Here is a 20,009-nt window from a genome sequence, read left to right as displayed (position 1 = left end):
TCTGAAAACAAACCCCAACTCAACATCACCAGAGTTAAAGATCGGTACTATCAACGTAAGAAGCTTGAATGGCAAAGAAATGGAGCTAGCTGAGGAATTAGATAAGTATCAGATCGACATAATAGGGGTGACTGAAACAAAAAAGACCAAAACTGGTGAGATCTTTCTGAGCAATAAATACAAAATGTTATATTCAGGGACAATCAAGGAAAAGAAGGAGTAGCCATAGTATTCAACACAAAATACGAGGCTAATCTTCTTGAATGGCAGTCAGTCTCAAGTAGAGTAATGTGGGCAAATATGAGAATGGGGAACTGGACAATGAGACTTATTTGTGCCTATGGTCCCACAGAAGGTTCTACTAAGGTAGAAGTGGAGGAATTTTTTGAGGCTTTAGAAAAAGCAACTGACACAATGAAAAAGGAAAAGTTGGTCCTTGTTGGGGATCTAAATAGTAGAGTAGGAAATGATTGTGAGACATACAAAAATATTTTGGGAAAATTTGGAGAAAAGAGCAAAGCTAATAATAATGGCAAATATCTGTTGGATTTCTGCTCAGGACATGAACTGGTTATTACTAACACCATGTTCCAACATAAAAATGTGCACAAATTCACATGGAGAGAAGAGGCTAGGAATAAGAAAAGTCTCATTGACTATGTTATTGTTGATAGTGATGTTTTCTCCCTGGTGAAGGACACCAGAGTGTACAGAGGATTTGAAATTGGAAGTGATCACTATTTAGTCTTGAGCAGGATAAAATTGAATTTCATATTGAATAACATGTAAGAAAGTTTTAAAGCGAATAAAAGTTGAGCAGCTCTCAGATGTGAACTGTAGACTAAAATACAAAAATATTATTGAAAAGGAAATGAAAGAGTTTGAGAACAGGAATCAAACCTTGGAGATTCAGTGGCAAACTCTGAAGGAAACATTGATTGATTCTGCCAGAGAGGCATGTGGTGAGGTTGTGTGCAAGGATAAAAAAAATCAGAACTCCCTGGTGGACACAGGAAGTTAAAGAGGCAGTGAAGGAAAAGAAGAAAGCATATCAAAAGTTCCTGGCAAATAAGTCAGCTTTTACTCTTACATTTTACAGAGACAAATGTAAGAAAGCTAAACAGTGTGTAAAACTAGCTAAACAAAAGTCATGGGAGGACTTTGGCAAGAATATAGAAAATAAATATCAAGAAGGTGGCAAAATATTCTGGAGGTTGTTGAAGAAGCTTAGGAATGGAGGAAAGAGTGCTGTAAAAGGAATTAGAGATGATAAAGGTGACATGAAAATAGGAGAAAAAGATATCCTTCAAGTATGGAGTAATTACTTTGAAAAACTGCTAAATGAAACAAGCAGTGATGACAGCACAGTGATAAAAAAAACACTGACCAGGCATGCAGTCAGGAATACATATCCATACTTGAAGTAGAAAAAGCCATCAAAGGCTTAAAATGTGGAAAGGCAGCAGGAGTAGATGATATTAGACCAGAAATGCTGAAGTATGGTGGTATAAAAGTGTTACAGTGGCTGCACTGCATAGTTCAGAAGGCCTGGACACAGGGACGAATTCCTGATGATTGGAGTAGAGCTCTAATATTACCCATATATAAAAAGGAAAATAAAACCGAATGTGAGAATTACAGAGGTATTTCCCTACTGAGTGTTCCGGGCAAGATCTATGCAAGTATACTTGAGAAACGGTTGAGAAGAATTATGGAAGAAAAGCCTGGTGAAGAACAAGCTGGATTCAGGCCAAATAGAGGCTGTCAGGATCAAATCTTCACTTTACGACAAATAGTCGAGAAAGCATGGGAATATAACAAAGATCTGTATTTAAGTTTTGTCGATTTGGAAAAGGCATATGACAAGGTGCCAAGAGAGAAACTATTCAATACGCTGCAGTTATATGGTGTCAATGGGGCATTATATCAAGCAATACTTAGTCTTTATTTGAGTTGTGAGTCAGCAGTTAGAATTGAAGGAAGTACAGGAAGGTGGTTTAATGTTAAATCTGGTGTGAGACAAGGATGTACATTATCCCCTCTGTTATTCATTATCTATATGGATCACATTATGAAGGAAAGTGGCATTAAACATGATATCAGAATTGGAGATGTTAATTTCAGCTCTTTGCTTTATGCAGACGATGTTATACTTCTAAATAAATCTGCTACAATTTTGCAAGATTCCCTGACTAAATTGATCAATATCGTTGAAAATGTCAACTGTGTTTGGAAAGGAGAACCTGTGGAACAAGTAAGACATTTCAGCTACGTAGGCACGATTTTTAATGAAGATGGTAAATTAAACATGGAAATAGACAACAGAATCAACAAAGCTGGCATGGTAGGAAGTCAACTGAATAAATTTGATAAATTCATTCACTTGATAAAATTAGTAGGTAAAATTAGTCAAAACACTAAATTAGCTGTATATAAGACAGTGTTCAAACCAATTTTAACTTATGGATATGAGAACTGGGTTAGAAATAAAACACTTGACCAAAGACTAGAGACCGCAGATATGAGAGTCCTGAGAAAGATTAGAGGTGTGAACAGATGGCATCAATGGCAATATCATATTAAAAATGAGGATATTAGGAAAGAACTTGACATTGTCAGCATCCAGGAATGTGTCAGCAGAGCTAATCTCAGATGGTATGGTCACTTAAATAGAATGGGAGAGGAAAGATTAGCAAAACAAGTGTTCTCTGCCAGGTTGGCAGGAAAACGACCCAGAGGAAGACCAAGATATAGGTGGATTGATACAGTACAAAGTGCCTTACACGATAGAAATATAAGATCTGATAATGTTGGAGTCTTGACAAGTAACAGACTGATTTGGAGGAAAATTGTAGATAGGAAGTTAGTAATGATGTAATTTTTTCATGTAGTACTGTCATATCCTGTACACCCCTTGAGGGTACATGGCAGGAATTTGATGATGACTGTGTTAAATAATTAACGTTTTTTTTTTTTTGTACTACTTTAGCAGGCTTTCATGAGATTCTATTGTAATCATGCGCCCTAACTGTATGTTATTCCTAATTTTTGTTTAAATACTGTACTGATGATGTCCTAAGATACTTAGGATGAAATATTTACAATTAAATAATTTTCACTGTGGTTTATACGTGTGTTTCTTCTAATTATAAATAGAAGATCATGTATTAAAGATTATAAAAATAATTTACACCAAACAGAAAATGCAGTATGTATCCTTTCACCCAATGTATTTAATATCTATAGTGAGACAGTGATGAAAAAGATTGAAAAACAAAAAAATAGGCATTAGTATCAATGGTATAAAATACAACAATCTTAGATATGCTGATGATACCGTGCTAATAGCAGAATCCGCAACTGCAGATTATAAAATCATCTGGAGTTGCGGAAAACCATATTATGGGCAAACCGATAAGTCGGTCTCACTACGTCTTGAAGGGCATCAATGTGATATATCTTACAAAAGAACCCGTGCAAGCGCCCTCTCCAGTCATGTCCTTTTCTCTGGTAACTCTAATTTAGAAGAGCTTCAACACCAGATAGACTGAAATTTTACTACTAATATCCATAAATTCGCTGATGAACTAGACTCATCTTAGAATCAAAAGAAATAGTTCTGGACCCCTCACACATGAACAGTAATCTAAGCTATAGCTTACCTGACTCACACAGTGCAGTGATCCAGTTCTGGTGCTCTCGAAATAGTTGCCACTCACTAACGCCCCACACTAGACCTGCCACGCAGACAGCAGTTCAAATTTGACCGTTGGTATTCCTAACTTGTTTATATGAGAAGTCTATGTTTTATCTTGCTATTTTTTTCCAGTGTTTTGTGATAATTTTTATACCTTAAGAAGTTGGCATTCCGACGAAACTAGTTGTGTTTTAATTAAAGTTTTTATCTTACCTTATCTCGATGTTCTTAGTCAGTAAAATTATGATTTTAAAATGTCTACAATCTGAGTAAATACAAGTTACAATATATATATATATATATAAGCAAAAGCAGAATCACTAAAGAACACTTATGTTACTAAGAAAGAAATGTAGCAAAATTCACAAAAGAATTCACGCTATACACTGTTTAAAAAAAAATTGCTACTGGTTGCGATTTTTTAAATTAACTTTAAAAAATTTTTTTACATTTTAAAAAGTTAATTTAAAATTTTTTTAGCATTTAAAGAAGTTTAAAGTTTAAAAAAACTTTAAAAAGTTAATTTATAAAATCACAACCGGTAGCAGTTTTGCTGTCACTCTGTGCGTGGTCACGTGCCTTTGTGCGCACACTGCTTTGACAAGGCGGCATCGTTCTGCATGTCAGTCTCACAGAATGTGTAGAACTAGTAAGCTCCATTGTTGGAATCTTCTGCAATGCAAACATTATGGAAAGTAAAAAAGAAGTAATTGTGATTAAAATACTTCCAAGACTAAAAAACAGAGAAAAGCTATAAAACTGGAGGAAAAATTAGAAGTTATAAAGAGGTATGAACGTAATGAGTGCACAGTTGACATAGTCAGAGCTACGGGAATTTCAGAATCAACTTTAAGAACAATAAGAAATCAAGCAGCGAAAATTGTAAAAGTGCGACGAGAATGTCGACATCTAAGATAACACAGATAAGGCCACCAATTATGGAGAAATTGGAAAGGATGTCGGCCCAATGGATTGAACATGAAAATCAACATGCTGTTCTACCTTGATTATTCCAGGCTAAAGCAAAAAGGTTTTGATGATTTGAGTGCTATAGATCCTGATCCTAAAGTGCAATCTTTGGCTGCAAGTGCTGGGTGGTTTGAACGTTTCAATATGCAACATGGATTCCATAATCTCAAGCTGACTGGCAAGGCTGTGGGAGCTGATGTTGTTGCTACTGAGAACTTTCCAACAAAATTTCTTAGTGTAATATAGGAACATAGTTATTTGCCTCAGCAAGTGTTCAATCTCAACAAAAATGGTTGTTCTGGAAGCGTATGCCTAGTAGAACATTTCTGTTGGTGCAAAAAAATAGGTCCCTAGGTTTTAAAGCTTCCAAGGACTGTCTCACTTTGCTGTTAGGAGGAAATGCATCTGAAGATCATAAAACTAAACCACTGATGGCTTATCACTCAAAAACCCACGCTCGCTCAATGCCTACTCAAAGGAGGATTTGCCTGCTGTATGGCGGTTAAATAAAAAAACATGGATTACCGGAGCTGTGTTTGAGTCCTACTTTTGCAATAAACTGCGTCCTGAATTGAAGGCTTATTGTGACAGGATAAATGTAATCTTCAAAATTCTTCTGCTTCTGCACAATGCACCAGGACATCCTCCAAGCATCACTGAAATTGATGAGATATCAAAGTTATTTTTTTGCCACCAAACACAGCATTCCTCATTCAACCGATGGATCAGAGTGTTATTTCAACTTTCAAGAGTTATTATGTTCGCAGAACATTTTTGCAGCTAGTTCAACCTACATGTACCGATGGTGAAGATAAAATTTCAGTGACAGAATTTTGGAAGAAATATGATATAAAAATAGCAATTGACAACATTAGAGAGGCATGGGCAGAAGTTAAGCAGTTCTATGAAGGGGAATTTGGAAGAAAATTTGGCCTGGAGTTTCTGATTCTAATGATTTTTATCCTGAAAGTGAGCTTGCCCACTCAAGACATGACATAGTTAAAATGGCAAAATCTGTTGGATTTTGAGAATGTAGATGAGACAAATGTGGATGAACGGCTCGAGTCCCACTCATCAAAGCTCACTAATGAAGATCTTCTGGAAATGGAAAACAACATGAATGATGAAAGTCAGAGCCCTTTGTTGCTGAGCCCATCAAACAGCTTTCAACAAAACAAATGACTGAATTTTTTAAACACATTGACAGTGCCATCAGGATAATTGAAGAAAATGATCCTAATGAGATTAGAAGTGCCAAAGTTGCGAGAGAAATTCAGAATTCTTTGACTTGCTTCATAGAGAGAGAGAGGAAGAAACCTGCCTATCAGCTGAGTCTCAACTGTTTCATTAAAAAAGTAGATCATCATTCTAGGGACTTCAAGAGAGTGATGATCAAGACTCACCAGACCTAGTCCATTCATTATCCAATTGAAGACTGTTAGAAGTATGTAGTGTTTAGGTGTTTATGACATTGTATTAATTAAATTCATTCATCCAACCATTCATTCATTAAAATTTATTTTCCTTGCAGGTGTAAAGTTTTCATTTTTTTTTTTTATCCTTCTGAAGAAACCCCTACCCCTATCTCACTCATGCTAAATTTAACTCACTTTACGTGATTATTTCATAGAACCAATTGATCGCATAAAGCGAGGGACACATGTATATAATCAATAAAATATAATAGAAAAAAAAAATCCTTAACCCACCCATGGTACAAATGTATTGTAGGTTTACAAATAAACCTTGGAACTGCATTAAAAATAATGGAGGAGAAGGGATATGGCAGAAATATTTAAGTTAGGTTTATTCTATAATTCGGTTGTACAGAATAGATGCAAGAGAAATTTTTCAATAGAGCACAGATGGAAATTGAGTAAAAAATGGTTAGTTGGGATGAGATATTTTGCTAGGAGGGTTGGTAGTGAGTAGATTTGATTGCTGGAAATGTTATGAGTGGATTGTCAGTGAATAAGCTTAAAAGATAGATTGATAGCATTGCATGAATAAATAATGGTTAATGTTGGCTTCCCGTAATAAGTTTTGGAATGCCATGAAGATGTCTAGTTAATAATGTAGCATGCTACAGAATCATTTCATTCTTCTTTAATTGATGACAAATCATTAGTCATTATTATTACTCATAAATTGTGGATAAATTATTTTATCTGCCTGTTTTGGTGACGTGTTAATTGATTTGCTAGCAAACACATATAATGATCTTTCCTTGGGTGGCTTAGTATTATGGATTTAAACAGACTTTACGTAGACACACCGATTCACTGTTTAGAACTCCTTATTTTTAGTAATATTAAATAAAAATTATTCCACATCCAACCAATTAATTCAATTTGAACCTGTTCAGATTAATAGTTTATAAGCGTACAGCCTTCATTATTATATAATAAATTTAGTTTAATCCTTTATCCAAGTGTAAGCAAACAAAGTTTGTGCTCGAAAATATCTTCAGGACTGAGGTAAGGTGGTACATCCCTTGGCAGCTCATAGCAAAGGTGGATCATTATGGGAGATACTGAGACAAGGAGTGATGAGAGCTTGATCCTCTTTATAAGGTCTTGATACACCCACATCTGGATTACTGTGTTTAAGTCTGGTTCCCTGGGTTTCTTGAAGGAAGCAGTGGAGAGGATTCAGAGGTGAGTGGCTTGTGGAACGTTCCCTATGAGGATAGATTGAAGGTGTGCGGATTGCAGAAGTTGGTTGATAGGAGAAAAAGAGGGGATATGATAGAAACATTTAAGTTACTTAAAGGTTTTATAGGATAGATGCAGGGGAAATGTTTCAGCACTTGACTAGAGGGGACCAGAACGGGGGGGGGGGGTCATCCCTAGAAATTGAATAAAGGTGTGGTTAGTAGGGGTTTGAGGACTAAATTTTTTGCTTGGGGAATTGTGAATGAGTGGAAAGGGTTGCCAGCGTCAGCTGTGAGTGCTTTGTCTGTTAATGGGTTTAAGGAGAGGTATGATAAATTGTACGTATAGACTGGGTCTCCTATGATGAGTCTTCAGACTCCTTGGAGGTGCCAGTTTTAATAATAATAAATTAAAAAAATATAAGGGGTATATAAAAAATATACCCCTTATATTTTTTGTGATGACTGCAATATAAAAAATATATTGCAGTCATCACAGTAATAAGCAACATTAATCGGATACTTTTTGCCAAGGGTTGTATTTTATTTATAGATTTTAGAAAAATATATGATAGCATTCTTAGAAAAGGCATTTGTTATTATTAGCATCCGACCTTCATGCATTCAGAGGACTCATTGCGAGAGGTCTATACTTTCTCCTATGCTCTCCAGCCAAAAGACTGTGGGTTCAAATCCCACCATGGGCATCAATGTTTGTGATTGTCTGTGAAAATACTGGTGGTGGTAGATGGCATTGGTGTAGATGATGATGGTAGTTGTGGTTTGCTGTAGTTGGTAGATTGAGTAGTGGAGATGCAGAGTTGTAGAGTAGGTGACCTCTCTCGATGAGTCTTTGGACTCCTTGGAGGTGTCATGTAATAATAATAATAATGTTATCCCTCCCCCCATCTCTTCTTCTGTCATTATGGCTCTGCAACTTGCATTTCCTCAATCTTTTCTCATATCTGACATTCAATAGACCTGACTTATTAAACTTTTTCTGGATCCTCTCCAATATATTGCCTGAAAACCAGATGACCAAATTTGCTTACAATAGTGTACATGTGGCCTGATCATAGCCTTCTTAAAGGAAACCATAACCTCTCTGCTTCAACATGTCAATGTCCTCCTGATTGTTGCATAATCCATTGTGATATTCTTACAATTTTAGCAATGTAATCCTTAAGTTCCAAGTCTCTCTGTCTGCCATCACTCTCACATCCTTCTTCAAAATTTTCCCAGTAATTGTATATCCTGCATCCCAACCTTGCCTACCAAATTTCAAGACTTTGCAACATTTAAACAGATAGGTCCACCCATTTCCTCACTCAAATAATCTGTTGAATCATCCTGCTTTACTTCTCATGTTTCTCCCCAACTTTGTTAGTTAGGCTCTCCTAATGTCATTAACGTACAAGTTAAACAATAATGGTCCCAAAACAGATCCCTGTGGCACTGCACTAGATGTTCCTCTTTTGGAATACGATTTCTCCATACACAACCTACTGATACCTATCTGACAGTCAATTAGCTATCCAATATGTTTGATTGAATTTAGCTACCAGCTTGTTATCTGGCAGTCTATCAAAGGCCTTTGAAAAATCCAAGCACTGCCATTATCAGTCTATTTCTTAAACCAGTTCTCTAACACCTTTATAACAACTCCAGACACACAGATTGGGCTGTAATTTGTAGCCTCAGTGTTATTTCCCCTCCTTGTGAAGCAGAATAATTTTTCCCATCTTCCATTCCTTTGGAACTTATCCTGTTGCAAGCCTCACATTAAACAGGGTGTGTGTATGTGCTGAAGCTGTCATTAATTCCCCAGAACATTCCTTCAAGACATCCAGCAACATTTTGTCAAGTTCTACTGCCTTATTAACATCAATTTTACTTAATTCCTCATATACCTTGTGCTCGTTTACTGTCAGTTTCTCCTCTACCATACTCTCTCTACACTCCAGCTTCTCATGAGGTCACCTTTATGAGGATGAAATACACCGATAAACTGCTCGATTAATACTTCAATTATGTCCTCTACAACAGTTACTAGTCTGCCAGTGTCATCAGTTATCATCATCATCCTCCATAGTCATTTTTCTTCTACTTGTCCTATATCAAAAGAACTCACTTTTCTTAGGAATTTACTTAGCTTGATTGGCTAATTTTGCCTCATCCTGCTGTCTTCACCAACTGAGTCACTTTCCTAGCCTGCTCTTTGTGCTCTTCATACAACTGATTATTACCAACATTCATGTCATGTTGTCTCCACAGTGCTTTGACCTTCCAGATTTCATGTTTAATCTCATCATTTATCCATTTTACTCCTACCTTATTTGGCCTTTTCACCTTTTGAATACAGTAGACATTGCTGCTGTTAAGTAGCTCTTGATAGTGACCAAGCGTCATCTGTCTCCTTTCCATTAGATCTGATTCTTTTGCTATTAAGATAGTATTAAAGCAAGGAGATGACCTTTCACCTATCCTATTTAATTTAGCTTTAGAAAAATGTATTAGAGGAACCGTAAAAGATAACACAAGTAGAACAGTAATATTAGAATGTTCAGATGATATCTACTTAGTTGGAGAAAATGCTTAAGACATTAGAATAATATTTTGGAAAACTCAAAAACTGTCACTGAAAAACAAGGATTACAAATCAACCAGGATAAAATCAAATATTTAAAAGCATGTGAAAAATGACAATCTAGGGGAAAATAAGCAGTTTTCTATTGATAACCAGAAATTAAAAAATGCCACTTCTTTTGAATATTATGGAACATTGTTACTTATGATAATAACATTAGTAGAGAGAAATACAACCAGAATGCATGCCTCCAATAGATCTCATCATTTGCTACATCTTCCAAAATTCTCTCAAGTAGAGTTAAAATAGAAATATATGAGAAAGTCATTAGACATTGTTTTATATGAAGCAGAAAAACCAGGAGCATAACAGACAAGATACAAAAGCCATGCAGATCTATGAAAATAAAATCCTTAGCAAAATCATTGGGTCTGTAAGATATAATACAACAAGGAAATTGAGAAGACATATCAAGAACTAGTACAAATGTTGTTTTCTTATCTATAGATTAAAATGATGTATTACGTAAAGAATCTTCAAGTAAACTAATATTAAATGTATTACTTCAAAGTTTTATCTGAAGTAACAGATTTATAAATTGGCTAAGGTGATTTGAATAAACATCTTTTCTTTATTAATATGTAAATTTTCAACAGAGACAATTATTATTTTTTTCTATATAGAGATATGTCTTTTTGCTTTGTATTTATTTTTAAATTTTACCATATTCAACACCAAATAGCTCATGGTTTTATGTTGGAAGTGTATAGCAGAAGCTTTCTCATAGATGAAAGCCATCTCTATAAATTTCCACTACTACCTGATGAAATTAGATCTGCCAAACTGAAATGACTTGGACATATGGAAAGAATGGGTGAGGAGAAATTGATAAACAGGCATTAAGATTGAATGATGGAATGTTACCTAGACAAAGACCATGACAATGTTGTTAGAATACCATCCAGAAAGAGTGAGCTGAGATGGGAATTTTGCAGAATGGACTGGAAGAAGTTCGTACTTAAATAACACCTTTTAAGTTCAGTATACTAGAAGAAGAAGAAGAAGAAGAATGTTAGGAACACTGTCTGTTTATTACCATATTCATACTGTAGAACAGGGATCGGCAATCTGCATGCAGCCTGTGGTGGCCCACGGGCTGCATGCAGTCCAAATGTGCATTTTTGGTGGCCCATAAAAGGTTGACCATACTTACATGGCTTGTGGCCCTTATGTTGAATTATTTAAATAATACATTTTATAATATGAATGATAAATTAAAAATAATTTTATACATATACTTCGTGATATTGCCATGCAACTTGGCTCGAGTCAAAATGGGTTCAAAAAAACATAAAATTGGAGATGAAGGAAGAAGGTTTAACGATGAATGGAACATTAAGTATTTCTTGATTGAAAATATTCATAAAAACTTATTGAAATTATTCATAACTTTTATGAATGTTACATGAATTTTACAACACTCATAATGATGTTAATATCAGACATCATTATGAGAATGAATATGAAAGCCAATACAAGAATTTGAACTGTGAATTAAAAATTACAAGCTTCTTTGACTGCTCAGCAAAACATATTTAAGAAGCAATGTATTCATAAAGAATCTGTGGCTAGTTATGTCGTAGTGGAACTGGTTGCAAATGAAGGAAGGCCTTATTCAGATTCAGAATTTATTAAATGATGTTTATTAGCTGTAACAACAAATATACCCAGAAAAGAAGATGTTATTTCAAGATATTGGTTTATTCTTCCAGGACTTGTACAAGGCGAGTAGAAGAAATCGGTACCAATTTATTTGAGTAGCTTAAATTTAAAGCAAAATCATTTGATTGTTATTCTCTGGCAATGGATGAAAGTACTGACGTAACAGACACTTTCAGGTAATGATATTTATTCGGGGCATCAATAATGACTTGATTGTTCATGAAGAATTGGACAGTTTGTGTAGTTTAAAAGATGCTACAACTGGAAATGATTTATTCATAAAAGTAAAACAAACTATTGATTCTTTAGAATTGGACTGGAAAAAATGAAGAAGTGTGACAACTGATGGTAGAAGAAAGATGTGTGGCTCTAACACCTGTGTAGTAGGTTGAATTTGTGCAGAATTACAGAATTTAGGCTATGATAATCCAATGGTGTTCCATTGCATCATTCATCAGGAAGCACGCTGTCGCAAAATTTTATCATCAATGAAAGACGTTATGGACATCGTGATATCAACTGTAAATTACATCTGATGCAATGGTTTGAAACGCTGCCAATTTCAACAATTCTTGATAGAAATAGAATCAGAGTATAAGGATGTTATCTACTACTCAGCTGTTAGATGGTTAAGTAGAGGTGCTCTGATAAAAGGATTTTTTACTTTATGTGAATAAATAGATATTTTCATGATGGAACATGAAAATACTGTCCCACAACTATTGGATAAAAAATGAATTATGTCTCTCGCATTTATGGTGGATATTACAACGTACCTTAATGAACTTAATTTGAACCTGGCTGAACTGTTTTCTGACATAAAAGCTTTTGAAGGCAAACTATGTGTGTTGAATAAACATATGATGGAAGAAAATCTACATCATTATATATGTTGCAAATTTGCATCTACAGTTGGATGGCAAACACAAAAGGAAACTTTTGTTCCTATTATTGAAGATTTACAAAAGAAATTTTCAATGGAGGGAGGAATTGGAAGGCCGGGATATCACTAGTGCGTGGGAAATTGTGAAAGAATATTTGTTATCAGCAATGGTAAGTTGTATACCACGAGTGAAGAAGAGGACGCAAGTTGGAGTAAAGTGGATGACAAACAATATTAAACAGTAATTGCATGCGAAAAAGAGGCTACGGAAGAGATATAAGGAGGCAGGTGAAGAGATGCATGAGGAATATAAGACACAGGCCAGAAGAGTGACTAGTGTGGTAAGGAAAGCGAAACTGGAATATGAGAGGAGATTGGCCCTAAGATCCAAAGAAAATCCTAGGGAATTTTTTAGCTATGTGGCCAGTAGGAGGAGAAATGACTGTGGAAGAATGATATTGTGGGATAAAAATGGGAATAGAGTGACTGATGCAGAGGACATAGAATTGTTCAATGAACACTTTATTGGAGTATTTCATCCTAGAGGAGTCAGTTTTAATGTTAGAGGGATGGGACTGGTTCGAGGTCTGGAGGTACAGGAGGAGAGTGTGTTTCAGATACTGAGTACTCTGGATGTCAGTAAAGCTGTGGGACTGGATGGTATTTCACCACGAGTTTTGAGAGAATGTGCTAGGGAATTGACAGTGCCTTTAACGTGGCTTTTCAATGAAAGTCTGGCTTTGGCAAAGGTGCCCAGGAAATGGAAGGAAGGTAAGATAGTGCCATTGCATAAGGGTGGTAACAGACTGGAAGTGTCTAATTATAGGCCAGTCTGTGTGTCATCAGTAGTTGTTAAGATCTTGGAGAAAGTAGTGAGGGACCGTATACAGCATTGGGCAGATGAGGGTAATGTTATCTGTGAGAATCAACATGGATTTGTGAAAGGACGCTCTTGTTTTAGCAATATGCTAGCCTTTTATATTAAAGTTACAAGAACATTAGATGAGTCATTCCATCTGGACCCGGAACCTTTTCGTTATTTAGTTTTTTTAAGATCTCATATATTTCTGTTCATGACACGGATTTTTTGTTGGATTGGAGTGAGGCGTTTTGAGTTATGTTACACACTTGGGTGTGAAAGGCATATACTGCAATTTTCTTAGACTTGGCGAAGGCATTTGACAGGGTGCCACATGATAAGCTGATATTTAAGTTGCAGCACATGGGTCTGGATGTCAGATTGGTCAACTGGATTCAGGATTGGCTGTCTGATAGGTATCAGAGAGTTGTGTATGGTGGAGCAATTTCAAGGAGGCAGAGGGTTACAAGTGGGGTCCCACAGGGCTCAGTACTAGGACCTATATTGTTTAACCTTTATATCAATGACATAGCCAGTGGATTGCAGGGGGATATTCAGTTGTTTGCGGATGATGCGAAGCTGGGAAGGATTATTAGTAATAGTGCAGATGTTGTAGCCCTGCAAGAGGATTTAAATAAGCTAGATAGATGGGCAAATGAATGGGGGTGTCAGTTTAATGCAGCAAAATGTAAGGTCTTGAGGTTTGGGAAACATCGATGGGATGCTGCATACTCTATGGGAGGAGTTATACTGAAGGAAGTAGGGGAGACAAGAGATCTGGAGTTGATGATTGATAGAAACCTGAAGTTTAGGGGACATATTGCAAAGGTGGCGAAGGTAACACAGAGGATTGCTGCTATTATGAGAAGGACTCTGACCTGCAGAGATAAGAGGGTTATCATTCCGTTGTATAAGTCTCTGATCAGACCACACTTGGACTATTGTTCTCAGATTTGGTCCCCAGGATTTGAAGGGGATAAATTAACTGTGGAAAGGATACAAAGATGGATGATAAAGATGGTTTCAGGACTGTACGAGGATAGTTATGAGGATTGGCTGAGGGAATGTGGACTGCAGAGTTTGGTGGATAGAAGGAGAGGTGATATGATTGAGACTTTTAAACTGTTGAGAGGTGGTAACAGGGTTGACACTGGGGAGTACTTTCACTTGGTTGAACAGCTGGAAGGAGTGATGACAAGAGGCCATCCCTGGAAGTTACGAAAGGAAACTGTGAGCAAGAAGGTAAGGAGTGGTTTCTTTGTGTGGAGGGTGGTTGAGCCGTGGAATGCATTGCCTGATGGAGTGGTGGGAGCGAGAACGGTCAGTGAGTTTAAAGAGTGGTATGATAGACTTTGTGTTTCTCAGGGGGGACCTCCCCTCGATGAGTCTTGACAGACTTTATGTCTTAGGAAGGACCTCCCTCGATGAGTCTTTTGACTCCTTGGAGGCCTGAATAATAATAATAATAATAATAATAATACGATTTGTGGATTTTCATAAAAATAGCATCGAAATGCAATTATTTTTGAACCCTTTTAATGTCAGCTTTTTTGATGATGTACAAATCAACTACAGATGGAAATTTTGGAATTGCAACACATTTTCGTTAGAATATATCCAAAAATTTTATCGATGCTTTCCAAATCAATTTGAAGGATTAATCAGTTTCGCAAAAGAAGATGATAGTTGCATTTGGAAGCACACAGATTTGTGAACAAGCATTTTCTGCCATGAGTTTTAGAAAAAATAGGTTTTCTTCTCGACTGACTGACTGAATATTTTCATGCTTTGATTCGAATTTGCACCTCAGGTTATAAAGTAAATATAGATAATTTTGCTAAGGGAAAACAATCACAAATGTCACATTAAGCATTGAGACACACATATTGTGATGCATATATTACTTTGTTTTTACGTGATAATAATTTTTCATCAAGTTTCATTTTCATTCTTGTTTCATATCTTGTACTTTAAATATTTCTGTGTTTTTTAAGATTGATATAATAAAAATTGATACCTTAAGTATTTTTTTCACTCACTATTTTCTCGTAATTATTATTACTTGACACCCCATTGATTTGATACCATCATAATTAAAAGCTTGTGGCCCAATTATTAAAAATAAAAGTTGAATGTGGCTCGTGAGTCTGATAAGGTTGCCGACCCCCGCAGTAGAACACTGTTCTGAATTATCTAACTCCCAGCTTACCCATAGTACATATGTATACTACAGTTTTTTTAATATTTGTAGAATAAGTATTTACATGACCACTGTATTGTCATATTATTTTCAAATGAAATTTATAAATCATTTAAAATGTGTCATCCATGTGTATTTAGCAAAGCATAGAATAAATATTTGTATTTTGAAAGGAAACCAAAAAAGGTAAATTTTATGTGTACAATCTTGAACCATCTTTGCTGTGAGTTGACTAAGTATGCACCACTCTGAATTAATGACTCGTGGAAAACAGAAGGTGAAATTAAGTTTCATAACACAATTTAAATAATGCTATCCTTGTCAGAAATATCAGTTTCTTAGTACAAATGTTGTTTTCTTATCTATAGATTTAAAATGATGTATTACGTAAAGAATCTTCAAGTAAACTAATATTAAATGTATTACTTCAAAGTTTTATCTGAAGTAACAGATTTATAAATTGGCTAATGTGATTTGAATAGACATCTTTTCTTTATTAATATGTAAATTTTCAATAGAGAAATTTTTATTTATTTATTTTTTCTATATAGAAATGTTATTTTTGCTTTTTATTTATTTTTAAATTTTACCATATTCAACACCAAATAGCTCATGGCTTTATGTTGGAAGTGTATAGCAGAATCTTTCTCATAGCTGAAAGCCATCTAGATTGTTCAGGCAAGTAGTCATATTCTTTATAGCATATTTCACAATCTTATTAAAATATTTTAATTATAATTGCATCAGATTTCTTCATTCATCCCCTCTGATCGGTTGTTAGTATTTGGAATATTTTGCATTCCCTCAAAATTTTAAGCTGTTTATAATTTAAAATATGTTTATAATTAAATCCAAAATTAGAAAGTTTGTGTGAAAAATCTTTTGTGATTAGAAAAATTAACACAGAGGTGGCATTGTAATTGTGATATAATATACAATCTCAAATTCCTAATATGTACCTTCAGTGGGCGATGTATAATATATTATAATAGTACTGTGGGTAAAGTTCACATGATTATTATTAGCTTCATATCACCAGTTTTACTCCACATTAGTCTGTTATCTCTCAGGAATCCTGTATTCTCAGATATGTTTCAGTAATCTAAGGCATTTCTTGCTGTATCAATCCACCTGGATTGCTTCTTTCTTCTTTCTAATGTTTTTATTGGACAAGTGCAGGGTCCACTATTACCTACTGTGACTTTTCTGTAGGTCTTCTTTTCTGCCATTCTGGCCTTAAATGGTTGCTACACTAAACTTTCCTTTGAGTGACCGATACCACATGGCACTCTAAGGCAGGTGATTGCTATGTGGTATTGGTCACTCAAATGCCATGTGGTATTGCAAGTAGTTCTGCCACTGAATACTAATAATGTCAAGTTCCTTCCTAATATCCTCACTTTTAATATGGTTTTGCCATTGATGACATCTATTCCTAATTTTTTATTTATTTTATCTAGAATTCTTATGTCTGTAGTCTCTAATCTTTGATCAAGTATTTTATTTCTAATCTAGCTGTGAAATTCATAAGTTAAAATTGTTTTAAACACTGTCTTGGTTACTACTAGTTTAGTATTGGACTAATTTTCTTCTTATTCAATATAAATTCATTCAGTTGACTCCCTGCCATAGCAGCTTTGTTAATTCTGTTGTCTGTTTCCATATTTAATTTTCTATTTTTATTAAAAATTATGCCTAAATAACTGATATACATTTTTGAATGCATTTTTGAAAATTACGGAGACAACTACCGTGTTTGAATAAAAACTTTAGTTTAATGTAACTAAAATCTACATTCCATGTTTCGACCTTTATGTCAAGGTCATCTTCTGTAGCATACAACTATACATAGAAAACAAGCTACACTACAATCAAACTGGTTTGTTAAAGACCAATCGCTACAACAACAATTGTTGGCCTGACCTCTAGTGAAAAAAAAAAAAAAAAAAAAATGTGCATCAACGCTAGAGTCCTATTATTAGTGTTATCTGTTGGTTGTAGAAATACATTGGGCACAACAACAACAAGTATCTATCTATATACATTTATTAACATCATGATTATCCAGGCATTCTACCAGTACTTGAAAGAATTGCTGACAATTCGGTCAAATATACCCTGGAAAAGAATAAAGAAAAACTCTAGACCAAATTCCACAGTTTGAAACAACGGCAAAATATGGTGGCCAATCACAGGATTCCATTCAATCAGAAGACCTCCTCCCCGATAAACACCAACAATGAACAACAAACAAGGGAGACAAGGAGCGACCAACCACACCGCAATCAAGAACCATGTGATCAACCTATCAAGCCACACCCTGAACAATGGCAAACTTACGGTACTGAATAAAGGACTTAATTATGCAATAGCACCTAAAAAGGTAAACAAATTAGACTTTATCTACCACATAGAAAGAGGCATCAGGTCCCTACCTAACAATATAGTCGATAAAATACGATTAGAAACTAGTAATGTCCTAACACTAAGAAAACCATACAGAACAATCTCCCAAAAACAGAATTAGCAGTAATTAAGTCATTAAAAGCCAAACAAAACATAATAATAACGAAATCGGATAAAGGCAATGCCACTGTTGTCCTTGACAGGTCAACATACGTACTTCAGATGAATCAACTAGTAATAACAACACATATAAGTTGCTAAATTATAACCCAACAAAAAGGATAAAACAGAGAAACTACTCAAGTCCGTCACTTCTTGGCCACCAGACATGGTCCCTACTATTCCCCCCCCCCCAAATATATATATATATATATGGGGTCCCGAAAATATACAAACAAAATGTGCCCCTTTGACCAATCGTGGAAGGAATAGACAATCCCAATTACCACTTAGCCAAGAAATTAGCGGCAACACTCAAGGAGTTGGTAGGTCATTCCCCCTCTTACATAAAAAGCACACAATGCTTTATAAACAAAATTAAAAACATAACACTCGACAAAGACGACTTATTAGTCAGTTTTGACATTTCTGCCCTTTTCACTAATGTCCCCATCAATGACACAATTCTCCTACTACAGAACAAATTTCTGCCCGACATTACGGCCCTCTTTGCCCACATACTACAGTCTGGTTACTTCATGTGGCAAAACAAATTTTACCTACAAAAAGAAGGTACAGCCATGGGCTCACCACTATCCCCCCCCAAATCACTAACTTCTACATGGAAACCTTTGAGCAAAGGGCTCTTGATTCTGCCACGCTAAGACTGACAGTCTGGCTTAGATACATTGACGACGTGTTCGCGATCTGACAGCACAGGCGACAAACGCTAAACACATTCTTTAGCCACCTGAACAAACAACATGAACGTATACAATTTACCATCAAAATTCGCTCCCATTCCTAGACACACTAGTCACACGTCTTCCTTCAGGCAGTCTTTCCTTCACGGTCTACCGAAAACCGACACACACTGGCCAATACATACATGCTAATTCATACCACCACCCATCACAAAAATATGGAGTCATTAACACCCTTAAAAACAGAGCTACAACAATTTGCTCTAACCAACAAGCCCTGAAACAAGAACTAAAAATCATCAGCGACACATTCATAAATATTGGCTATAACAAAAATACTATTAATAAAATACTCCATAAAACAACAACAGAAACGAATCTAGATTACAGTAAAACCTTAGCCATCCCATACATTAAAGGCTTATCAGAAAAAATCAACAGAATCCTACAGCATTATAACCTCAATGCCACCTTTAAACCACCCACTAAACTTAAAACCATATTGAACTCCTCTAAGAATCCTCTCCTCCCATTAGCACATCCTGGAGTCTATCGCATCCGCTGCACCTGTAACTTGCCGTACATTGGTGAAACAGGATGGACAATCCCTATACGCAAGAAAGAACACATTAAATATAACCATTATGGGGAAGCAGGCCTCTCAGACCACGCGCTCAACACCTTACACCAAATCAACTGGAAAAGCACCTGCTCTTTACACCACACAAAAACCTGGTATGAAAGGAAATTTAAGGAAGCCTGCGAAATCCTGATAAACCACTCAAATATCAACAACAAAGATGGTATGAAAATTCCAAGGATCTGGATGGCACACATCCAGCCTACCTAATATATATGATCCAGCATAAGTCAGGACTCTAGCCAATCTTCAGCTAGTATTAGAAACCATTCCATACTAACTGGCTGGAATGTACAAGTATAATCATGATGTTAACAACAAGTATATATCTATATACTTGTTGTTGTGCCCAATGTATTTCTACAACCAACAGATAACACTAATAATAGGACCCTAGTGTTGATGTATAATTTTTTTTTTTTTCACCAGAGGGTGAAAAAAAAAAGTCAGGCAACAATTGTTGTAGCGGTTGGTCAGTATCTTTAATCAACCAGTTTGATTGTAATGTAGCTTGTTTTCTGTGTATAGTT

General features: G+C 35.6%; 1 protein-coding gene across 9 annotated transcripts in view; it reads left to right on the top strand.

The window, feature by feature from the left end:
- The window catches only part of LOC150109879 (DNA-binding protein P3A2-like), a 343,228-nt gene that overhangs the window by 75,012 nt on the left and 248,207 nt on the right, over window positions 1–20,009 (top strand). For all 9 annotated transcript variants that reach the window (XM_090397115.1, XM_090397108.1, XM_090397155.1 and 6 more), the window contains one exon: window positions 16,180–16,248. The gene's annotated coding sequence lies outside the window, so the exon portion shown is untranslated. The remainder of the gene's footprint in view (window positions 1–16,179; window positions 16,249–20,009) is intronic.

The sequence above is a fragment of the Typopeltis vanoorti genome, chromosome 1, assembly GCF_054136105.1.
Source record: "Typopeltis vanoorti isolate ZY-2024b chromosome 1, IOZ_Tvanoo_1.0, whole genome shotgun sequence".
Lineage (NCBI taxonomy): Eukaryota > Metazoa > Arthropoda > Arachnida > Uropygi > Thelyphonidae > Typopeltis > Typopeltis vanoorti.
Note: the sequence above shows the minus strand (reverse complement) of the source record. Positions and strands in the feature narration are given on the sequence as shown.